This window comes from Poecilia reticulata, linkage group LG7 (genome assembly GCF_000633615.1).
Source record: "Poecilia reticulata strain Guanapo linkage group LG7, Guppy_female_1.0+MT, whole genome shotgun sequence".
Classification (NCBI taxonomy): domain Eukaryota; kingdom Metazoa; phylum Chordata; class Actinopteri; order Cyprinodontiformes; family Poeciliidae; genus Poecilia; species Poecilia reticulata.
In genome coordinates, this window is record NC_024337.1 from 24,838,409 (window position 1) to 24,862,222 (window position 23,814).

At 37.6% G+C, this 23,814-nt stretch overlaps 1 protein-coding gene across 3 annotated transcripts in view; it reads right to left on the reverse strand.

The window, feature by feature from the left end:
* kcnd3 (potassium voltage-gated channel, Shal-related subfamily, member 3) overlaps positions 1 to 23,814 on the reverse strand; it is a 117,823-nt gene that overhangs the window by 91,506 nt on the left and 2,503 nt on the right. The window lies entirely within an intron of this gene.

Below are 23,814 nucleotides of genomic sequence, written 5' to 3' on the forward strand. Positions count from 1 at the left end.
TATATATATATATATATATATATATATATATATATCCATCTGGTTCTATGAGTAAGAAGCATTACCACAGTTATGAGTAATCCACCTTATGAGTCAGAAGCAAATGCTTGTTCTGCAAACTGTAACATTTCACACACGTTTATTTTGTTGTTGTATATAGAAAAGTATTCAAAGTATATGAGAGCTTAAATTGTGTCATTGGTCCGAACTGTATCTTCTTAAAAATTGTGTTTGTTTGTTTACATCGCTGCATTGGCACAAAACCTCATGGAAGGAGATAAAGGGGTAAAATTTGTCAGCAGGTTGCTTGCAGAACCTCTTTGACAATACTCTCAAAATGATTGCGCCTTGACAACCTTTCACCAATCAAAGACTGTTCTTTTGACCTTACCATCTACCTGGAGCACCAGAGGAGATAAGAGACAGACAGACTGATTACACAGCCTGTCACTGGGTCATTATATAGCCTTGTCTAATCCTGTCTGCCCCTTCATCTTTCTCCTCCTTGCCTTTTCTTACACCCTTTATCTAACAGTGAGGCCTTTGACCCTATGTTGTTTCAGTAAATAACATAGATGCCCTTCAAAAAGAGAGAAGAGATTGCAAGACAGTGGAAGTTAATGAAGGAGGTCTCAGTCTGCTGTGAACCCAACATAAATAAACTGGGAGAAGAAGGATGAGAAAAGACGTGAGTGAGAGGGATAGAGAGAAAAATATAGCACCCTCTAAGGTTATTGGCAGCTGTGGTAAAAAGGTATTAAACAAATGTACCTTTTATTACAGCTCACAATCAAAATTTTAGACAAATGTGCAAATATTGAAAAATACAAACAATAACAAATATTGTTTTAATTAACATCAGGTGATTTTCTTTGTAAGTTGGCCACAGATTCAAAGGAAAATGTCTCAAAACTTTACTCAATCCATGGCGTTCTACAATTATGACCTTACTAAGAGGCCCTCTTTTTTCCCTAGTTACTCCTCAAAATGGGAAATTCAAGAGAACATGGAATCATCTAAGTTGGAACAAAAATGGCTGGAAAAGGGCTCAAATGTATTGTTTCAAAGGTTGGTGTTAACTTAAGCAAGGAACCAAATATCACAAATCCATCCTAATAGCAGTCTTGTATACATCTTTACCAGCTGTCAGAAATTGTTTGTATCAGTTTAGCTGGAAAAGAGGAATACACTCTTCCCAGCAAATACGCTCGCTAAATAGTTTCATGCTGTTGACAATTTTAAAAAAGTAACAATTTCAAACCTATGAAAAATGTCTGTCACACCACTGCAGTGTTGCACAAAGTTGTTTCACAGATATAACAGTTGCTTTTCCTTCCTCCTTTATTTTGTAAACTCTTATCATCAAATAAGAAGACGATAATGACTGCCTAGGATTGTGTCTGAAATAGTATGTTCATGGGAAAATGTTCTTAAATTCATCATTAAACTTTTTTTAAACAGGTGGTTCAGAGAAATATATGTACCAAAAAACAAGTGTTGACAATAATATTTTAATTTTGAGATTCTCAGATACTGAATTTGGAAATGTTGTCAACCTTTTGGAAATTTCCAAGTTAAGGTAAGGGTTTATTTTCTCTTGGGAACATGCATAGAGACTGTGGTTTTATAAATAGTCTAAAATATGAGTAATACACCATTATTTATGGTAATTAATTTCATTCCAACCATTTTGTCGTACACAAATTACTCTGCACAGCTGCAGACTGCTGGGATCAGTGTTGCTTTAAGTTTCCAAAACCAGCGGAAAATTTGTAAATATTAGTGATAATCAGTCTTTTGTCTCACATTAACTTATTGCTCACACTGAGCCAGCCAGCTTTGGCACAACATATTATTAATTTTCCTTTAATAATGTTGTGATATCAATTGTTCCTGATATTAGCAGGGGTTTGGTTTTAATGAATGGGAAACGACTACACACCACACTCAACCAGACAGCCAAACAAAAAAACCTATGTGCACAAACACATCAAAACTTAAAAGAGAGAAAGTTGTTTATGTTGTTCCTACACTATGTCTCTCCTAAGATCTGCTTTTTGCCTCAAGTCTTTTGCTTTTCTAGCGATTGACACGTCTCGACACGCCCCTCTATAAAATATAGTTTCAATTCTGGTCCCTTCTAAAACTTTTTGCTTCGTCTGAGTTAAACACTTTACAGATACAGAGAATAGTTACATTCAGTCCTTCTTTACTTAGTAACAGCATCCACTCTGAAGATCATTGTCAGTGCAACCAGGCAGCACTTACAAACCACCTATTTGATAAGTGGAAAAAAAGACCGGATTTTTCTGACCCGGTACTCAACATTCAGAGCAGATTGAGCTAAAAAAAAAAGAAAAAAAAAAGACTGGACTAGAGGAAGAAAAATGTTATACCTGACATTTTCAAAGCTCCGCTTGGTATGTCTGCATTAATGCACAAAATTACCTTTTTGCTTTTAGCAACATTTCACTTTGTGTGTTGCTCAAATACACCGAGCTGATGAATAACAGATGGTGGCAGTACAGTAAGAATCAAAGACATAGATAGCAATGATAGATGAGTGTGTCACGTTGTCATTAGTCCTTTATGTGAATGTCAACAGTGTGTCTCCTGCTCTCACCAACTCGTAAGTGCCCTGTGTAACTTGAGCATTTGAGGCTCATTCTCTACACTCACGTCCTCCTATTGCTACACATAATCAACATATTCACAAAAAAATACATCAGTTTAGTATGGTAATAATTTAATTGGCGAATGCAACATTTAGAAAATTTGACTCTGAGAAAACTAAGTTGCTCTAAAATACTCATTTTATCTTCCTACAATAACAAACTAGTGCATCCCTTGCAGCGGATGTGTTATTATTGCCCTGGATGTTTACATCTCTATAGCAGAGTATGCAGCAAGTGGTGGGCATCAAAAACATTGCGTGCATGTACAAATAAAAAAAAAAAGACACTGCACTAACATTCTCTTATGTATGCAGGGAAAACTTAGAAGAGACTATTGATTTTGTGAAAAAGAGGAGGCCGATAACGGATGTGCGAATTTGTCATCCGGGGAGAGATTCAAAGGAAAACGGCCAGTGCAATCATTACCAGCAAGGAGCTGGCAGGGAGGCACTCGCACACAAACATATGCACGTCTTTATAAAGATGGACAGGAGGCTAGGGAGAATATATATCTAAAAAAAAATGTAAAGCTCAAAATGAATGGGGTCAAGAAGTTAACATAAACAAACCAAATCCTAGAAAAAGGCCAGGAAACTAATATTTCCCAGGATTGCTCAGGGTTACAGCCGACTTCTTCTAAAGTTTTAGGCATTTGAATGATGATCTAATTGTACTACAGCGTCCCACTGACCAAATAAAACCCCAACAGGTGTCTGATGGGAGACAGGGCACACTCAGAGTGAGTCACTGCATCTTAACCACTCGTACTGTGCAAGTCGAGGAAGAGTTTGAGCTGATGGAAGAGGAAGACAGTGTAAAAATCAATACGATAGCATTCACCATGGCTGCTATAATGTTTTTGCCTTTCACGCTGCATTACTCTTGGAACAGATTGTTACTCTGCTTGAATATGCTTAAGAATCCTATTCAGTTCAAAACAGGAAAGGTCACTGTCACAGAGCATATAAAATGCCATGGTCTTTTAGCGAAATTATATATTTTAAGGTAAACGCATATCTAAAGTAAATGTGATTTTAATGTTGCAAAATTGGGTAAATGCTTTTTTTCCCCACATAAGTATTTTGTTTATGCAAATAATTAGCACTAAAATATAATCTAAATGCCTCTAATGTCAGTCCCAGCAGTGGTAATTGTAGCACAACTTGAGAACCACAGATCTGAACTGTCTCTTTAAAATTTTGCAGAAACGAAGGAAAGGAATCTGAAGACCATAACGTCACTTATGTTGCCAAAAGTTGTTACAAAGAAACAAACATAAATGCAGTGAAAGGGATACTCAAAAATATAACCTTTAATATTAAAGTTCACATCTCGTATTTAAGCTATTTTTTTTTTAACTACCCCAAACATCTAATTATAGCTGCTGGCACAGTTATGCATCGAGTTTATATTCTGCACATTGTGCGAGACGTGTGTGAGTAGAAAGGTTCTGCGATGAGACAGAAGGAGAGGGATGCGTTAAGAAAGGGAAGATAATAAGAGGGGAGGGGAGGCGATGGTGAAGGTGGAGCTGATGATGGGAGTGTGGACGGTTTCTATTTTTAGCCCACATGTGTGATATATGCCAATAGGTGTTCAAACCAGTGAGTAAGACAGACTTCACCAGGCTATTACGGAAGGATTCTGTCTGCTGTCACATTTCAACCTAATCCATAATATTATAACCTCGTGTGGCACCGACAAATTGCATTTCTTTGTAGATAAAATCAGCATCACTAATACATCAAATTCCAGTCCATTTTTCAAAAGGATGACTGAAGATAACCACTGGCCCCAATATTACTTTCCCTGCCAGAAGGCAAAGGTGCCGAAAGCCTCTATAAAAACGAGCGAATTGAACAAGCTGAAATTGAATTGAGTGCAGGACGAAAACAGATCAGGATAATATTCATAACGTCACTGAGAGAGCAGTTATTCTTAAAATGATTGGGCAAAAACAGGAAGGACATAGACGATAAAAACACCAGCACTCACATGAACAAAGTGACATCAATCAACAGATACCAACTGTGAAACAATATAAATAAAAAAATCCCCAAAGTAAAAGATTCAAACAATTTCTCAAAAAAAGACCCCGAAGACATTAAATGAGCTCTAGAGTAGAACAATAACATGAATGATGGCACAGGAAAGGCCAAATCTGCTGTGACCATATTACAACGTTTTTCTGAGTGTGGCTTCAGTGTGGCTGATATGTCTTTGTTTATAAGGCTGCCGTGCAAGGGCCAAATACACTTATTGAATTATGTGGGTATCCTATCAATCACTCCTTGCTGTGACTGCCCCCCCCCTCCCCACTTACTAAAGCATTTATCTGATGAGCTTTCATAAAGGGGCTAATGAATTGCAATGTCCTCTATCTTTGGTCAAATCATAATTGCATCCTTTTCAGGAGGAGATAAGTGAGGTTCTGTCTACGTTTTACAAACTCAAGGTTTGGAGGAGACAGTGCAGACTAGTCAGGGTTAAAAGGCTAACATGGAGTAACATTAACATTCAAAAAAAATTATAGTGAACCACCAGTGTTCACTTTATATCATCTGTGAATAGCTAAAATCCTCTATTACTTGAAACACCCACCAAAATGCTTATGACTGCCTATTTTAACCAATATACCTTAATATGCATTAAAATGCACAGTGGAAATGGTTTATGTACTGCCACAGAAGCTCAAGTTTTCAGCAAACATACATCTTGCCCCTACTGACAAAATGTCTTCACACAAGTTAGCTGAAGTGCACGGCTAATACTAGCATCTTTACTTTTTGATTTGTCTTGATGAATATTTCGGTCACATAATTGTCAGCTGGTTCCAGTTAATTGTGCATAGATAAAGCTGACAGAAAATGTCCTTTGCGTTGAAAGTTATAAACTTCACGTGGTTTAACTGTGAGTCTGTTGAACTTATCATACAAACCACTACTCAGTCCCATGGACAGTTATAAACAACGTAATAGAGGAGTATTGTTGTGAAGACTTGATGAAGGTGGAGTGTTGGAAAGAGTAGAAGCTTCTTAAAGAGACAGAGGCCAATTTCAAAGCATCAAATTGTGAAGTCAAAATTATTTCAAGTTATGTTTGATATATTCAGCATTTCTATAACTGAGGATATTGCAGTTACATGAATGTGCTATAAGGCACTATGAGCCTGGACAATACATAATACCATCCCTTCAACTTGTCCAGCAAAGCCAATGCATCTTCTCTCACTATGGATTCTGAAAACATGTTGAGGTTCTTATTTACAAAGCAAAACAAATTTCACGTGTTTGGAATATGCAGGAGTTTTTCTACTCCGTTTTGGTCTGTTTTTCTCACTTTGTAGACACGTGCACACATGCAAATCTGAGTAAACAGCGCAGCCAAACACAGACGAGAGAATATATATACACACAAAAACGCACACATTTGGAACAGCAAACTCTCAATATTAGCCATCTGTGAATGTCTAAAAACATTTGGCCAGGTTTTTGGCATTAGTTTGCTTGTCCGTGGGGTCTGGCTCAAATCTGTTACCATTTCTCAGCAAGCCTTCTGTACAGAGCACACATCAGTGACCTCACTGCTGGAGGACGGGGCACAGGCCAAGTTCACGACTAAGAGCTGCTCTACAGGGGAAGGAGGAACACACAGAGATACTTCTCTATCTCTCCGCTGTCCTCCTTAAAAACCTCAATTTGCTCTCTGACCATCTCTTGGCCCTTTGCTACAGTGTATCACTTTCAGCTTGAGAAAGAGAGCCAAGGAACTGTCCTCTCTGAGCACATTGGAAGATGTATTTGTTTCTCAACACTCTTAATGAAAATACAATTAAGCCACACAGATAAGACAATCCACTGATTACAAACCACAGATGAAAAAGGAACCTCTTTTCCAGCAGAACTACAGTTGAAACGAAAAAGCAAAAAGACATGTAACCTGGAATTGATCTTATGTTAGTTATAGAAGATCAGGCCACATCTGCATCTATCTAAACGTCACAGGTCTCCTATGATACAGACGGAGTACAACCCTAAGTCATGCGTTTTTCTCCAGCAGTGTGGTGTGTGTAGTTTGTGTTTTATACTCAATCCTTTGATTGTTTTTTTTTTTCCTCTTGGCAGTTTGACATTTACTTTGTCAAATTGTTAATGAATTGAGAGAAGTTAATGAAAACTCAGAGGTTAATGTGTCCAGAGCTCTATCTGACCGTGCCATACCTAGTTGGAAGGAACAAATGGAAAGATGTTATCCCCGTTTCAACCACCTGCTGCCGACCTGGCCCACCTGCCCATGAAATATTTACTATGCTCCAGAGCACACGGGCCTGACCTAAATCCACCTATTAGGCTGGCTAGCATCACAACAATGATTAAGTGAACCGTGCAGTTAGAGGCTGGCAGTAGAAACAGTCAGCTGGTTCTTAATAGTGTGAATCTTCGCTGAGTGGATTTGGTTTACATACTTTACATCGCTCTTGTGAGAGATCCAAAAAGAAAATGGCTTGTGACTAGATTTCCTAGAGTTTTATCTGAATTTGATCTTATCCTAAAACTTTTGTCTGAGGAAGCATAGGGACGTACAGAAGCAGTTTATATTATGTATTATCTGCAACATGCAGTTATTTTAAGGTGTAGGATAGAGTGCAATGCTTACAGCAATTTTTTTTAAAAAACAGGAAGGCTTAACATAATAAAGTAGAATTGCTGTATTTGATCCTTTTGCAGTTTGCAGATGGATCAAGCTAAAAAAGATTTCAAACAGCAAACGTTGCGATCCCTAGCTTTTCCACTTTAAACATCTTCAGTTAGAATTTAGCAAAATAATTTCTGCAATATTTTCCATGCCAAATGTTAGATCCTCATGGTTAGTCAATTTATATGCTTTATCCAGCCCCATTGAACAATTCTTTTTTTCATATTCAGGTGTTAAAATTTGTTCTGTATTTACATCCAGAATGAAAAATAATCAAGTATAACAAACTATTTAAGGTTTAAACCTATGGCACTACCTGTTCCTATTCTTCTTTAAATGCATATCAATTTCTTTTGATAAACATAAACTCATTAATTCTACTAAGGCAGCAGATACATATTTTTTTTAAACCAGTGGCTTTGCTGAATTTTTGTACTCATTAAAAAAAACATTCTTTCTGAAATGTGACAACTCTGAAATACAGTTAGACTGTGCTACAGTTATTCCAACATATCTGTGCATTCTGTTTTTGATCAGGCAAAAATCAAAACAATCGCTTATTTATACTTATGCATCATCACCTCTCCCACCTCCTTTGTAGTATAAATAGCAAAGAATGATGTTTTTTTTGTTGTTTTTTTCCCCCTCCCTCACGTTACCAACATGCTGGGGAGATGAGATTTCCACACAGTGTGTATGTGTACATGCCCAAGGCGAGTATGTATAGAGCACAAACTGTGATAAATTAATTGTAATTTAGACTGGTTTTTAAGAGATGCCTGTGCACTGCAGCACTGCAGGTTCAAAGTAGTGTCTGTAGGAGAGCAATGAAGAGAGGGGGAGGAAGAACGAGAAATGAGCAGGATTTAGGCAGACATTTCATGGACTGTAGAGCACTGCATTACAAAACAACACTCTGAAGTCTTTTGGGATTTTTTTTTTTAAACTTACTTTCACAGCAACATTATGTTGTAAATAGAAAGAATAGAGACAAACTAGGAATATATTTTAGAAAGAAGAAGAATGGCTGCACACTGACAAATAAAGCTAAGCTGCACGTTACAGAGAGAAACACTGTAACATGCAGTGTTTCTCTCTGCATGTCACAGAGAGAAAGTAACATGTAATCACTGTACATTTCAATTGGGGCTGCGACCATCAGTTAATTTAACCCATGACATTGTCAATAAAAATTCCCCAGGCAGAATGTTGTTGACATGTGATACCACTGCAATACAAAGTAAATGGAGTTTAAATAGCTGTAAAATGCAGACAGTTATATGGATAGTATCATCACTATGGACACTTGCAATACATCAACATCTCAAAAGTACGACTGTGTGATTTCTTCGCAGTCCAGTTACAGTACCGCATATTTGTCTTTTGTTTCAATAGTGTAAGAAGACTTGAAGCTAATGAAAAATAATGCTACCATAAATCTCACTGTGTATGAAGCTCCACAGCTCAAAAAAGAAAAAAAAAACTACACCACCTGAACTGTATTCACGTTGTGTTGTCACGCACAGTACTGTGAAAGATTTAAAGATATCTTGTGTCTGGACTCACAACACTGCGAAAAGGCCCAATTGGCCACAAACGACCCCAAATTAATGTGGCATCTTGACTCCTATGACCAACTGAAGCCTTTTAAGTATGTAGGGATATAGAAACTAATGGCGTTTCTGAACATAAGTTTTAAGTTCTAACACATTTTTCTAACAATATCTTTAGCAGCTCTGATAATATATGATGATGACTGAATACATAACTCAACAACGAGAAGAGGATAAAAAATAGTTCTAGTTTTAGGACTCAGAAACGTCAGTGCTTGCATTTCACGTGATTGCATCATGTAGCCATTTACAAATATCTTTTTTATGCCACTTGAGACCAAATGTCATGAACCCATTTCCTGAAAAGCATGTGACCAGTTTCTGTTTTCCATAGCATACTCCTTGTATAGCATACTGTTTTTCAGGAGAACAGAAGTCATTTGCTCACTCTACATGTGTTCAGTTGTTCCCCCACAGACAGGATTTTAGGGAATTATTTTTGAATTCCACATTAGAGTTCCAGACGACGTCCCCTCACCGCCAAAGAACCTAATTGATTTCTGCATTATACTCTTTCATTCCCCACAGTAAGCTAAGGACATGTCTCAGAAATTATTTTGCACGAATGAGACAGCTAGGTGGACTTCTGAGCTCTACGTTTTGAACAAGTTATTGATGCAGCGTTAATTCAATCCTAATAAGATTAAAACATTATGCTGACTGTCTCATGTGAAGTGTAGCCGGTGAAAATCCTTTTATTGAGCTGCAGTGGACCATGGCCTTGCTACTCCCAGAGCATAGAGGTAGAAGTTGGGTCATGCGTACGAGACGGGGGTTTGAAAATTGAATTAATATTACCACCATTCAACCTTTGAAGGGCTTACTGAAATCTGCTAATGGTTTTAGTCCATTACTTGACTTTTATGGTCTTCCCAGTGCTTGGTGTTTTCAGATGGCACATAGCAGGTTTAATCCCTCTGCATGGGTAATCCCCCAAAGACATCTGGATAAAAGAGAAAAGTTGATTCCTAGCTTTGCGAAGGACATATCCTGCATCATGCTCTCATACAAGTATGGTAAAGCACACCAGAGGTCAAGCAAAAATTTTGACCATTAAATGAAAAGAACACTTTTTTTATTAAACTGACCTAAATCAAATGTCACGACATAAAATCCTGTCAGATTATCCTCCATGAAGACACCCCCCCCCAAACACACAACGCACACTTTCACAAAGGCACACGTTCACTAAAGGGGGGGGTGGGGGGGGAACTAGCAGGACAAGCACTAATCCGCACAGATTTAGTGTAGCAGAACAATTGCTTTTGTCACCCTGGATAATCAGCCCAGAGTACAGTTTATAAATTACAGTACACGCAGTAAAAAACAAACAGGGCGACGGTGAGCGTGCATGTGAGAACAAATGTGTACACTGCAAGTGTGAGAGTGAGAGCGCATAAAAATGGAACAGTGATGTCAACCTGCTCAAAAGCCCGTCTGCAAGCCTCAGAAAATTACTCCGTATCATTCAGAAATGGTTTGTCACACACTCTGCAGGGAAATAAGAGGTAATTTATTTCTCTAACTTGGCCTACATATATAGATAAGTATCATTCACATTCCCTTCAGCCTCTATTATCCAGACAGTAATGAACATGTCTGCCCAGTGGACACAATAAGGCCTAATCCATGATTGTTTACATTTGGGTGTTTGCTCAAAGCAAGCTAAATCAAGGGCCACTCCAGTAAAATGACAACAACAATGCTCTACTAAGTGATGATGTAACTGTCCTTGTGTATCAACCCCTATTTATGCAATTCAGTGTTTTGCTAACTAAAGACGCAGTTAGCATTTATTCCACTTTTTTCACATTGGGAAAATATGCTTCTGGGAATGGCTCACTTTGCTTTAGCATCTCACCCGTGTCATTAAAATCAGAGATCTAGGACAGCGAGGACCAATTTAATTGCTCTAATACATTATTGACATGCAGAGCATGAATATATGTCTAGGGCTAGCATATATCAGCCTCTGCTGTCAGACGGAAATGTGAATATTTCTTCAAGTGATTAAAGGAAGAAAAGCCATGCCAGCTTATATTCTTGGCTGCATAAACAATTTGTATTTTATTTAGAAGATATTCTGTATTAAACCAATTTAATGACCAGGAATGAGCTATGTTCTCTGGGGAATACACACAGAAACTGTTATAGTAATGCTAACCAAGCTAAGACCTTATTTCAGAGCAAAAAACCAATATAAAATATTAACCCCATTATCATTTTGTCTTTATCTTAAAGTAATGGTACAACTTTTACAGTGACTGCTGTTTCACTTCCATAAATTGGTGTTGACCTTGCTCCTTGTACTCATAAATAATGAGCCCTTGTAGCAGAAAGACTAGAAAAAAAAAATCATTTTCAATGCTACTACTGGATTTTTTTTTTTTTTTTTGCCACAGCTCTTAAAGAGAAATCACAACTTGCTGGAATCAGTATGAGCAGTAAAAACCAGACATCAGAAATTGGTCTAAAGTCTATTATTTCAGCTCTGATCTCTATCACAAACCAAAGCATAAATATCACAGAAAAGAATTATAAATCTTTTCATGGGATTCGCTGTGGGGAGGAGTCATCAGCTGAAGAATACCACTGCACACTGAAAACTGATAATCACCAGCTCATTATGGGACTCCTCGCTGAGAGCCTGCTGGTAATTGAGATGGACACGACACAAGTGTAGTCGGCTTGGAGGGATCATAGATGAAGGAAATCAACTGCCAGAAACTAAAAGGCAGGTTTGAGGTAATGGGGATCGGGTTAGTTTCAAAGACATAGAGCATTCTTTCTTCTTTTTATGCATCAATCCAATCACTCCGGTAACACTAGCCCATTTAGCCAGGATTAAGCAGGGCAAAATTAATTGTAAAGTTTGCATGCATGGCACAGTAGTGTTAAAAGATGTGAAAAAACAATTGTACATGTATAAAACAGCTTAAAGAGAGACCCTCATGGTAGATTACCTTTCACAGTCTCATCTGCCACAAACCCAAACATCATTCCACTCCTTTTGGTTGACAGGTGGCCGGGTAAATGCATTTTACACAAGCTTGAAATGCTTGGCAGTCAAAACAATTGGGCAAACGTCCAGATCTATGGATGAAAAATAGGTAGAATACATGCCAATGACCAGGCAGTGACATCTGAGCAAAAATCCAACAGAGCTGAACGTAATAATTTTTTTTTAGATTTTTGGGAACATCAGATTTAGGTATTGACTTCTGTGACCTCATAGACAAAGACATCAACAGATATGCACTCCCACTTTTTTAAGGTCAGTTTTTATGTATTTATTTAGAAAACATTACTGTTTTTATGTGTTAGTTCTAACTTTCATTTTAAATATTTGAAAATATTTTTTTTAGCTGCTGCCACTGTAAAAAAAAACAAATAACTAAAGAAATCATTTATTAGGGACAAGAATAAGCTCACAGATGCATTCTGAATTTTAAACTAATTTCAATATCCAACAATAGAAAAATTGATTTGTCATTATTTCTGTGATTGCAGAGCAAAACTTCTTAAATTTTACAACTAAATTCAATATGTTTACTAAAATATTTCCCAGTTTTATTGAGCCAATTAATTTAGATGTTTCCTCAAACCAATTTCTTACTGTCACCCCGTCTGCTGCTTCAGTCTGGGACAATCCTGTCTGAAACCTCAGTTTTGCACATTTCTACACAAGTACTTAGGATTTTTTTTCAGATTCCTGCTCACTCACTTATAGGAATGCTGTACACTGACTGATGGGAGATCAACAGAAGTAAAACATCAGCAGCACCTATGGAAGAGACAGATGTAGCAAAGCTCCACAAGAAAACCACGGATAATTGTCCCAGCATTTATCCTTTCAATAAATTAATAACAGAAGATGGTGCTCAACATGGACATATGCAATCTTTTATATTTACTCCATAAAGCAAAAAAAAAAAAACAGTATTTCTTTTTATTATAAACCAATTTTTTTTTTCTCTCTCAGGATATAAAGCAGAACGGTTTATGCTTGAAGTGCTCTTAGAAGAGAATTAGGCCCACAACGTCATAGATCATTCACCATAAGTAACAATGTTACATGTCTTTTCCACATAGTCATCCATAAACAAAAACATAAATAAGTGATAAATTCATTACTGTTACGGTCTCTAAGATGTATTTATTCTCAGTATTAGATGTGGTCTGAACAAACCCATGACACTTCAACAATGTTATTTTACCTTTTATCTGGAAAAAGTGTCTGTTTATTCTTGTCCACTTTAGTTTCTTTCCTGTTGCTAGATTTATTTTATCGTTTATTGACCATCAGTAATCTTCACTCATCACCTGCTGCGCCTCCTAAGCATCATGTGTTTCACATCTTGTGTTGATTTTTCACTGTTCAGCGTCGGATTCTCTGTTTTATGCCATAATTCACATCTAGTTCGTTGCTCCGTTTTATGTCCCACTTCTCCTGTTTCAGAGTTTTGCGCAATGTGCGCCTCATTTTTTTTTCTTTTTTAACCCCCTATTGTGCAGGGCGTATGATGGGGAAAAGGCAGACTCACATAAACCTTTTAAAACAACAGAAACAATTCTTGTATTCTGATTATTGAAATTTAAAAGTACTGTGGTACCATTGTTCTAACACACCCGTTTCATACCGGACCACTTACAGCACCAGTGTTAACGCTATAAAATGAACGCTTTCTATCGTGGTATCACCCATGGAGGGATTTCTTTATTTAAATGGGTTCATTTTTCAGAGGGATCCAAAATGAGGATATCATGATTTTAGCAATTACATGTTTATAAGAGCGATTTTCTGTTGTCCTTCAATGGAAGCGGGCAGCCTTCAAACGGAAATAAAACACTTTTTAATATAAGTTGCTGCTTTGACATGATCACAGAACTGCCAAAACATATTTACAAAAATCTTCAATAAAACATAAAATATTAGAAAACCAGACACCAGACAAAGTGAATCTCAGCAACGTCATCAGCCGGTGTAACACTGACCTGATGCGGTGAAGCTACTAGTAGGAGCGGAGCTGCACCAAGAGCTACAAACACTGAATAGAAGGAGAGCTGCCATCAATACAGTTGCAGCCAGGCATGATGTAATGTTACGAAATACAGTTTTACCAAGTTGCTCAAAGTCTAAACTGGTATTGTTGTGATTGTAAGGTGTAAAGTTTACCTTCGACCAAACGCCCCACAAAGGAATCCCAGCAGTCCCCCCCCCCCTTTAAAAATGTCCCCCAACTTTCCGTCTTGTTCCCTTTCCTCTCGCCATGCCCAGCGCCACTTGTTTTTAATTCATTTCTCAAGTAAACGTGTTTCTTTACCGGGTGAGACAAACTCCATCTTCTTTCATATCGCATTTGACTTAACCGCTGAACCGAACGCATGCGCTTCTTTTCTACAAACCGTTTTACAGTCATTGGTCAAGAACACGGGAGCTAGAATTCTGATTGGCAGACATCTTTGTCTATTATCTACAGTTTAGTTGAGGCGGGCCATTTGGTCCAATACTCGCTTTGCTTGAAAGTCTGGCCCCCAGACGGAGCTCTTAAAGCCCGGAGACTACAGTTTGGTTGAGGCGGATCGTTTGGTCAAAAGCCGGAAATCCCGCCCCCGGCCGGAGCTCTTTAAGCCCTGCATCCATCCTTCATTTTTGTACCTGACCCAAATAAAAGGGTTTAAATCTCAACAGATTAAAACACACTCCCTGTACAGGTTCAGCATTGTTTGTCAAGCTGTAGATGTTTATGGTTGTGATGATAGTATAGAAAAGTTTTCCAAAACAATAATGGTTGTTATGAAGACTTGGTGACCCCAAGATGCCACTCTTTCCTTCAGTTCAGGAAAGCAGATTTTCATTTAGCCTTGTTTATCACAGTTATAACTTGGTATAACTTTTTAATTCTTGCCCAAGCTATGGTTACTGGCAAGTATTTCCTTGTAGCCATTTCTTAATTCTTGAAGACCATCAAGAGAATGTTCAGTTGTCTTTTTGACTTTTAGGAGATGTTACAAAATGAAGTGTCATGTGATATTGATACACCAGATAAATGGAAAGTAATGGATCACTAATTCCAAGATAACCAATGAGCTGATATACAACTCAGCATCAGTGATCCTTGAGATGCTTGGTTATAAGAGCAACCATGAGACCCAATACCCACCATGGAAAAGACGGTTAGAGGCTAAGATCAAGACCGTCTTGATCTTAGCCTCTTGATCTTAGCCTTGATCTTAACCGTCTTTTCCACCATGGAAAAGACGGTTAGAGGCTAAGATCAAGATAACAAGGAGGGAAGTCAGTCAACTGTCAGAGCTCCAAAGGGGTGCAATGAAAAGATCAGTACCGAAAAAGGCAATGTATAAATTAAAACTGCTTCATTTCAATTTAATTTATGGAAGTTGTGACTAGCAAATAAATATTGCACCATGGACTTTGTCATACTTTAAATATATAAATGAAAATGTTTTCCATCTTGTGTTTTTTTTCATAGTGATTAAAAAAAGTACACCATTTAAAAGCTTGGATTTTTAAAAGTGAGATTAAACTACTGTCTTTTTTAACCTTTATTATGAGTTGTTTGTAAGTGTGGAGAGATCTGAACGCATAAACTTACATTTTTCAAACTAACTCGCTGAAAAGAGAAGACAGACACTATTTAGCTGTCAGGTGACTCTGAAATATCTTTCAGATACCAAGAATAGCAAGTTTCCAAAAATGTTCCCAGACAACAGTTAAATGAAGGTCATCATACAAATTCAGGCACAATTTTTTTTTTGTTATTTCTCAAGTTTATTTCTGTTTCCCTGAGATCTATAAGACCATCAGGCAAATTGACTTGAGATATCATAAGCCCATGCATTATATCAGCACCGGCAGCATTGGATTTACACTTAAACATGGAGACAAATACAGCATCACTGTGAGCACCGTGAGGCGACTGTCACTCAGTGGGTAGTTGTTTTTGCCATTTGGAAAGTTGTGTGCTTAATTCGAGCCTCCATGATGATCTGCCCCTGGGCAAGGCACTTAGCTCCAAGTTTCCTGCCAATCTTCATATTGGTGCATGAATATGTTAGAGTGTGAATGGGTGATTGAGGCTCTAGTGTAAAGCACCGAGTGGCTCTTAAGAACGGACTTTAAGCATTATAGCATTGGAACACGATCTCATGCACAGAGCAGCAACTGCAAGTTTATATCGGAAGTGGGACGCGTACTAATGGTCATTTCCTTCCTACTGCCTAGATTTTCTTACTGTGATAAGTACCCGTTTTCACTCTCGGAGCTCCACCACACACAAACCTGCTCTTTAGTTTGATGTGAAAGAAAGCATTATTTAAGGTAAAGAAGCCTGGATTACAGCTATTTAAACTGAAATTAGTGTTGATCAACGTGCTTTGACTTGCGTCTGTTTGTGACTAAAAATCACAGCTTGAAGTGATTCTGGAGTGAAGAATAGTAACTTGTTCCATATAACGGCGCAAGGTTAACATTGCTGTGAGTGCAAATGTCGCCTGAAGTATTTCCATTTATCTTCCCCTGGAATAAAATCCCTTGAAAACCCCGTAATGATCACTTTTTTCCTCTTAATGAATAATTAAATTTTTCTTAAATTCATCTTGATTTAATTAAGGAATTAAAAGATACTTGTGGGGGCGGAGGAGTTGATTTGATTCAGCATATGTACGCTGAAGAGCTCTGCATATACAAGGAAGAGGTTTTTTAACGCTGAACTGCATATCAAATAAAATGTATGTTCTCATTTCTTACATGTTGTTTGGAAGTACCAGAGAAATAGGATTATAAATCATTCCTACACCAAACCCCTGTGGCGTGTGCATATTCTGCACTAATGATCTCCTCCCCATTTATCAAACTCCAAACAACTCTGGACGCAGAGTCAGGTTACCCCTAATTTTGACCTTGAAAGGAAAAGGCTACAAACAGATAACTGCTTTCATAAATCCAGGATAATGTGTCGGCGACATCACATTAAGTCATAATCTCATCACCCATTCTAATTAATAGCCCTAACAACAGCTGTCTCACATTTCTCACTGCTGCACAAATCCATACTCGCTTGTTTCAATTCATCATTGTTTTCCACAAGCTGCTGCCTCGAACATAAATGCTCTATAAATTTAATGGCAAAGACTCATCAAAGAGGCTGGAAACTAATGACTGGGTGAATACAAATGAGCATCTCAACAAGGAAATACAGTCATGTTTGTTGCGTCACAAGCAGACGTACTAAACCCAGATATGATATGCACATAAAACCTGTGCACCAGAGTCAACAATAACGCGTGCGAGAGGCTTTGTGTGGTTGTCAAGGAGACACCGAGCTGCACATTGATCCTCAAGGCTTAGTGATCAAAAAGGAGCTGGCTTCTGATAAGCATATTAAATCACATACAGGCATAGCTACAGTAATGACTACAACACAACCAAACACTCCAGCTCTTATCTAGATTTCACTGACTGAAGCAGCCTAATTGGTCCACAAAAATTAGCAAGAAAAAAAAAACATTCAGCATAGTCTTATTTTTGTCCTTTCATAGGCACAGTTGTTTACATTGTCAAACTGTTGCTGTAATTACCAAAGCAGTTGTACTCTTTGTTTTACACACAGAAATCTACAGCAGAAAATAAATCAAATAATAGTAAGCTGATCAGGTTAATTCACAACAAGGTAAATTGAGACACGCAGATTTATTTAAAGGCACACCTCAAAGACACTTCTTCCTCATACGGTATCATGGAGAAATAAAATAAAACAATATCCAGTAAATCAGGAAGAGATACGTATTTGGACATTAACATTTGTGCTTCAACCCTGAAAAATGTCTCTGGACTTCCAAAGGTAAAATGAACATTTACAGAAAAATGTGAACCACCTTGAGAAGACGCAGGATGGAGCTGTGGCCTGAAGGGCCATACAGTGAAGAAGAAGCCATTACAGCATAAAGACATATTACATATTACAAATAAAACTGAGAAACAAAAATCTTAATTTTTGCATGTATCTACTATTTTCTGACGGAACTGAAATTGAAGTATTTGGCCATGATAACCATCAACACATTTTGGAAGGGAAAATACGCCAACAACACTATCCCCGCTGCGAAGCACAGTGACTCAAAAAATAATACCACCTAATTCTATTTTAAAATGTTCTAAGACGACAAAACCAATAATTTGGAGGGTTCATATCAAATCCTTGGTCTAAGTTTTAGTAAAAAAAACATAAAACGGATTCAAAGCTGAAAAGCTGCGTGTGAGCAAAGCAGCTTACAAAAAAGCTTAGATTATTCCAGTTCTGTAGGAAGAAATGGGTCAAAATTCAAAGTTTATATAGCTTATGTGTATAAAATGCAAAAGTACAGCTACTAAATGTTTCTGGAATTAATCTTAACACATGTTTTTGAAATTCACAGCATCAATAAAGAAGCACTTTTCTTCTTTTTCCTATCTTGTCAGCTGAATTTATAGATAGAAAACCTTCTGTGATAGCTTTATTTTATCTGCAGTCTTTCTTTCTGTACACAATCATGTTTTGATGTAATGTATACGTTCAGGTTCAGGTCTGCTCCCTCTTTCTGTTATGTGGGAGAGGTAGAGCGACTAAATCAAGATGTTTTCCGAAAATTTGTGATCCGATTTTAAATTGCAAATAAAATCCATAATCTATAATCCTAACTGACCCAAAAGGATAAGAAAAAAGGGAAAAAGTTATTTCTCTTAGTACGCAGTGGATTACTGCAGCTGTATTTTTGTGGAGCTGTATTTCCTAGACATCTTAAAACTAACAATCATAAAAGCTCCCCGAGCCAATAATGAAGCAAACATCGTCCTCAGAAGTTTGATTTAGACATGTCTTCTGTGCATCATCATCACAGAGGAGCTCCGGTAAACAACGGTGTAAAACAGCAGTGCTCATTGCAGGTTTTGTTGGCAGAGACATGCTCTTTAGCACAGATTATAAGATTACATTAAAGCCAAAACAAAGGGACAGAACTTGATCAGCTTCCCATAAGTGATCGAGGCCCTTGCCAAAAGCAGACTGTGAAACCAGATGAGTGAAAGGTCAGGCTGGTGTCTCACAAATCTGAAAGGCAGAGCAATGTCTCTGCAGTTTCCACTTGGTATCTCAAGGTGCAAATTTGTTATCTTGTGTTATGAGTATTAAATACACACAGAGCGGGTAAGAAGACACACATTCACACCTTTCCTGCTGTGTAAACCCGTACTTGTCGCTTTGAGTATCAGGTAAACTATTCAATAACGTGTTTGATATTAAAACAATTAAATAAGATGGAGAATTTTTACCACAGTTGTCACTTTTCCCGCTAGAAATATAAACAGTCTCAAGCGCAATTAAGATAATAGATTTTAGTCACCCATCAAAATGCTGATTAGCTTTTTTTTCTAGGCTATTTAAGTTTCCTGGGCATTATTCTTGTTTAGTCGTAGAATTTTTTTTTTTTTTTCAATGAGTTGAACTTTTACTTGACAAAACCCAACAAATTTTATACCAGGTTTTGACATAAATACCGCTTAAAGAGGCAGAATTTGTATCCTTCACTGTAATATTGTTAAGAATAAATGGTCTTTTGAATGAAAGTTTGCTTGAGGGAGATTTTTTGTATGAGCTCTAGGGTAGCTTATAATTAACTTTTTCATTGATTAAGGCAGTGGTTTTATTTTACAACCCTGCTGGTTTCACCGTAAAAAAAAAAAAGAAAGGTGGTGATGGTGGGGGATGCAGAGGTTGCCAGAAACAGATGGCCAACATAAAAAAGGGCTAAGACATAAAAAATAATTAGTTTTCCCAAAGTCAATCAGCTAGTCAATTAGGCAACCTTCTTTGGTCATCAATGACCCTTGATTATCATAAGCATTTAGTGACAGAATATGTTGCTGGAGGTTAGAAAATGTATCTTACCTCCAGCCTTTTGAGTTTCTTATTAGGGAAAAGCAGGTAATGGGCTAAACAATTAGACAATAGGGCATAGATTTTCTCATAATCTCCATAATTTGATAAAATACAAACTTGAAAGCAGCAAAAAAAAAAAAAGGATCTTTGGAATAAATGCAGCTAAAGAGATTTAGAGAAACAGCAACGGGATTCTGTCTTTTAACTAGATAATGCAAATTCGTTTTCCTTCATGGGGGAAATGAGTTTCTCAAGAGGTGCAGTTGGTAAAGGAATCAGATAAGACAAAGATACTATGGGAGTACCTAACTCTTCCATGACTCAATTAGCATTCTGATGAGCATAATGCCATTTTGAAAGAGGGTGAGGTAATTCCAAGCATGAGACATTCAAATGACTCTGAGTCATTGCTGGAGTGAAAATACATATTGTCTCTGATTAAAACAGCTGAATGGTTTCATAAAACAATTTTCTGAAGTATTCTATAACTGTATTATGAACATCTTGGATTCCTGTCTCAACTTGGATAATATTTTAGCAATGTGAGGCAATAAAGCTTTAATAACTCCAGCAGAGCATCTTTGGGAGATGATAGATATTCACTTCGTAGTTGTGCAACCAAGAAATCTGCAGCAAATATGTGTTGCCACCATGCCAATCTGGACCAAAATTTGTGAGGGTTTTCAACACCTTGTTGAATCTATGCCAGGATGAATTATTAGAGCTTCGATAGCAAAAGCGGGCTAGCACAGTGCTGAAAATGTGTTTCAGTAAAAGGTTAGATAGATACAATATAATTAAAAACTCCAGTAAATATGACATTATACAAATGGAACCAAAAGACATAAAGTTTAATTTTCCGATTGCATGGTATTTTCACAAAAGAACAGAGGTCACAGCAAGTCATTTTGTGTATAGTCCATTTGTCTATTTTGGTAATGGTCACTAGCTTTTCAGATCATAATTCTGCAATCAGTACTACATATATTGCCATTATGAATTTCTTTGTTCTTCACATCATAGAAGCTGATATGAAGAGATAACAAAGAGTGTGCAGGTCAAGAAACTACGCATGGTTGAAGAACTAATGGGGGCGTGGCTAACAACTTGCAGCATTCACCTGAGCAACATTTATAAGACATGTCAGGTATTTCCACCCGAATAAAACCTGTGTTACGATCCTAATGCTGGCTGTCCATTCTTAAGAAGTTATATCCAGCTGCTGATTACTGTCTTGCTCAGATGAGATGGAGACCAGTAGATCCTGCAGTGTTTTTGTTCTGTACACACATCTAGAAAGAACAGCCTAGAAAGTCATTCTGTATCACTCCTAAAGCTCTTAGACATTATCAATCTGTGGCTTCAATTTGTTACTTCTTCTCCAGGTAGATTAGGCATGTATGGACGGATCAATTTTAACCCCCAATTCATGTAAGGACAATTTAGTTGATGAAATGAAAGTATGTTCTTTACAGAGGCTAATAAGAGGAGTTACTGGTGCCATGCAGAGTACTCAGTTTTTTGTTATTTTTCCTACAGAAAGTGCTCCTGGCTCAGTGCGTCTCCGTTTAGTTGAGCTTGTATCTTAAAAGAGCCACTGATAGAGCTATTCCTGCATTAATTTCATTTACTCTTTGTCCCAGACCTGACAAATGACCAGTCACACTGATCCCAGTTCAGTGTGGAGTTTGTTTCTAGTGTAGAAGAAGTGGGTTTTCTCCACTGTCAGCACTTCGCTGAATTTTAAGAAGCGCTGCAAAGTCAACAAGATACAGATACAACCTGATCCACTTCATTAAGCATAACTGTTAACCAGTTGTAATTATTTAATAAACTCCACCTGTCTGCATGGCATTACAATTTTAATCAAATCAAACTATCGTTTTTATCATTGAGTTGCTTTGGAATAACTTGAATTAAATGGGAGTCTATGTACAGTAACTATGCATCAACTGAACCCATTTATCTTATAAAACACATTGATATGAAATTAGTTGTGAATTGGTACTGAACAATTCAGCTGAATTGAACTGAACTCTAATAAAAGTACTTAGACACACGTTTAAGGCCTAGGAACCAAAATAGAAAGTCCAGTACAACATTGTTTGAGGAAACTGGCTTAGTTAGATGAGTATAGAAGTTTTTACGGACACCTTTTTGCAGATTAAAAAACAAGTAGGAGGAGCGTAAAAAAATAAAAGTATTTACAAGATCTTTGAAAAACTAACATAACCGACGTACAAGGAGAAAACATTTGTGTTTACGCATACGACTTAAATAAACAAAGACATATTTTCTCTAGATGTGTTTGTCTGTCAGTTCCATGCATTTATGACGTCAACTGTAAGCAGAAAGCAAAATGTCAGGAAGGTTTACACTAGTCAGCAGATGCAGTGGACCACATCATTAGTCACTCTGACACCCTCTTCTAGCCCTGGCTTTATTGATGAGACCAAGCTCAACAGCTACCCCTCTCTTAACACACACACAAACACAGACGCTGATCCTCCTCTAAAAGCAACAGGAGACTGATTCAGCAGCTCAGGTGGAGAGGCCAGCACAGTGGCTGTGTATGGGCCAGGAGCTGCTGCGTGTCCAGAAAATTAACATCCAGCAGAGCAGAAAATGTCTACGGTTTAACGGATGTTTGTTTGCAGGTGGCGTGCACAGGCAATCCAGAAACAAACATTTCCACAACAACAGGTTTGTGCAGGTTGTGAATGGCAGGGCATGGTCATAGGGTTCCAAGTGTGTAACGGCAATGAGCTCAGAGCCGTTTATGGCCTCAATGACTCTGACATTTAGCAGGATGCTGCAATTTATCAGCTTCTCGGTCTGACTGAAGCGCAAAAGCAAACACACACAAAGACATTTAAAGCATTAGGCCCAATAGTGCTACATCCCATAACTTTGTTTGTGTGCATTGTTAAATGAATCCTGTTTGAGTTGATGCCCTTGTAAAAAAAATAGCTTGCAGAATTTTATGATGAAAACTAATCAATGCATCATAAATGCTCAGAATCTTCTTCCTATGGCACTTAATCAATGATAATTGACAGTTTTTAAACAGGACACAATAACAACCTGAATGCTGCACAATGATCAGTCATTTACTTAGTAAATGGCAGCATTTCTGCTTTTGTAAATCTGTTAGTACCACTAATATTAAAACTGTTGGTAATCTCAAAGCACATATTTGATTCATTTTGAATAGAGCGCATTTATGTGCTTCACATTTATAGCCTTAACCTCAAGGCACTTTATCTCCATCCAACAAAGAGTAAGTCTATTTGCGGGATGTAGTTGAAGTAAGTAGGGGCGCTCTCCACATGCAAAGTCACTGTTGCAGTTGATCCTGGAAGTGTGTTGCTGCTAACCACAGGGGGAGTTAGAGACGGCAGCAATGCCATAATCTGTTTCTCCATCGCCTCTCTAATGTTTTGTTTCAGGAAGGCGTTTTCGACTTCCTTTATCTCTCCACATTTCCCCATGTTCCTTTTCTCAGTGATGTTTTGAAGTCTGAGCAGTGGCACAGTCATTACTGAAAGAGAATATCTTGATGGCTGCTCTTCCCAGAAGAGTAGTCACGAAACAAAAAAAAAACAAAAAAAACAACAAAAAAAGAAAAGATGCACGGAGAAAAAAGTGCTATTTCTCTGCAGTTATTATATGAAAAGTTTAGAAGAGATACTTTGGAGAGAGTGGACCTGCTTTCAGAAGCGCTTGCAGGTTTTAAGTCCACAGAATCAGACGCTTCAAGTTAAGCTGTAATCAAACATTTACCCACACAGCTTAAAATAGAAATGGATCCATTTCCAGATTCATTTGCGGAGTCTCATAAACATGCATGCACGCACGCGCGCACACACACACACACACACACACACACACCCC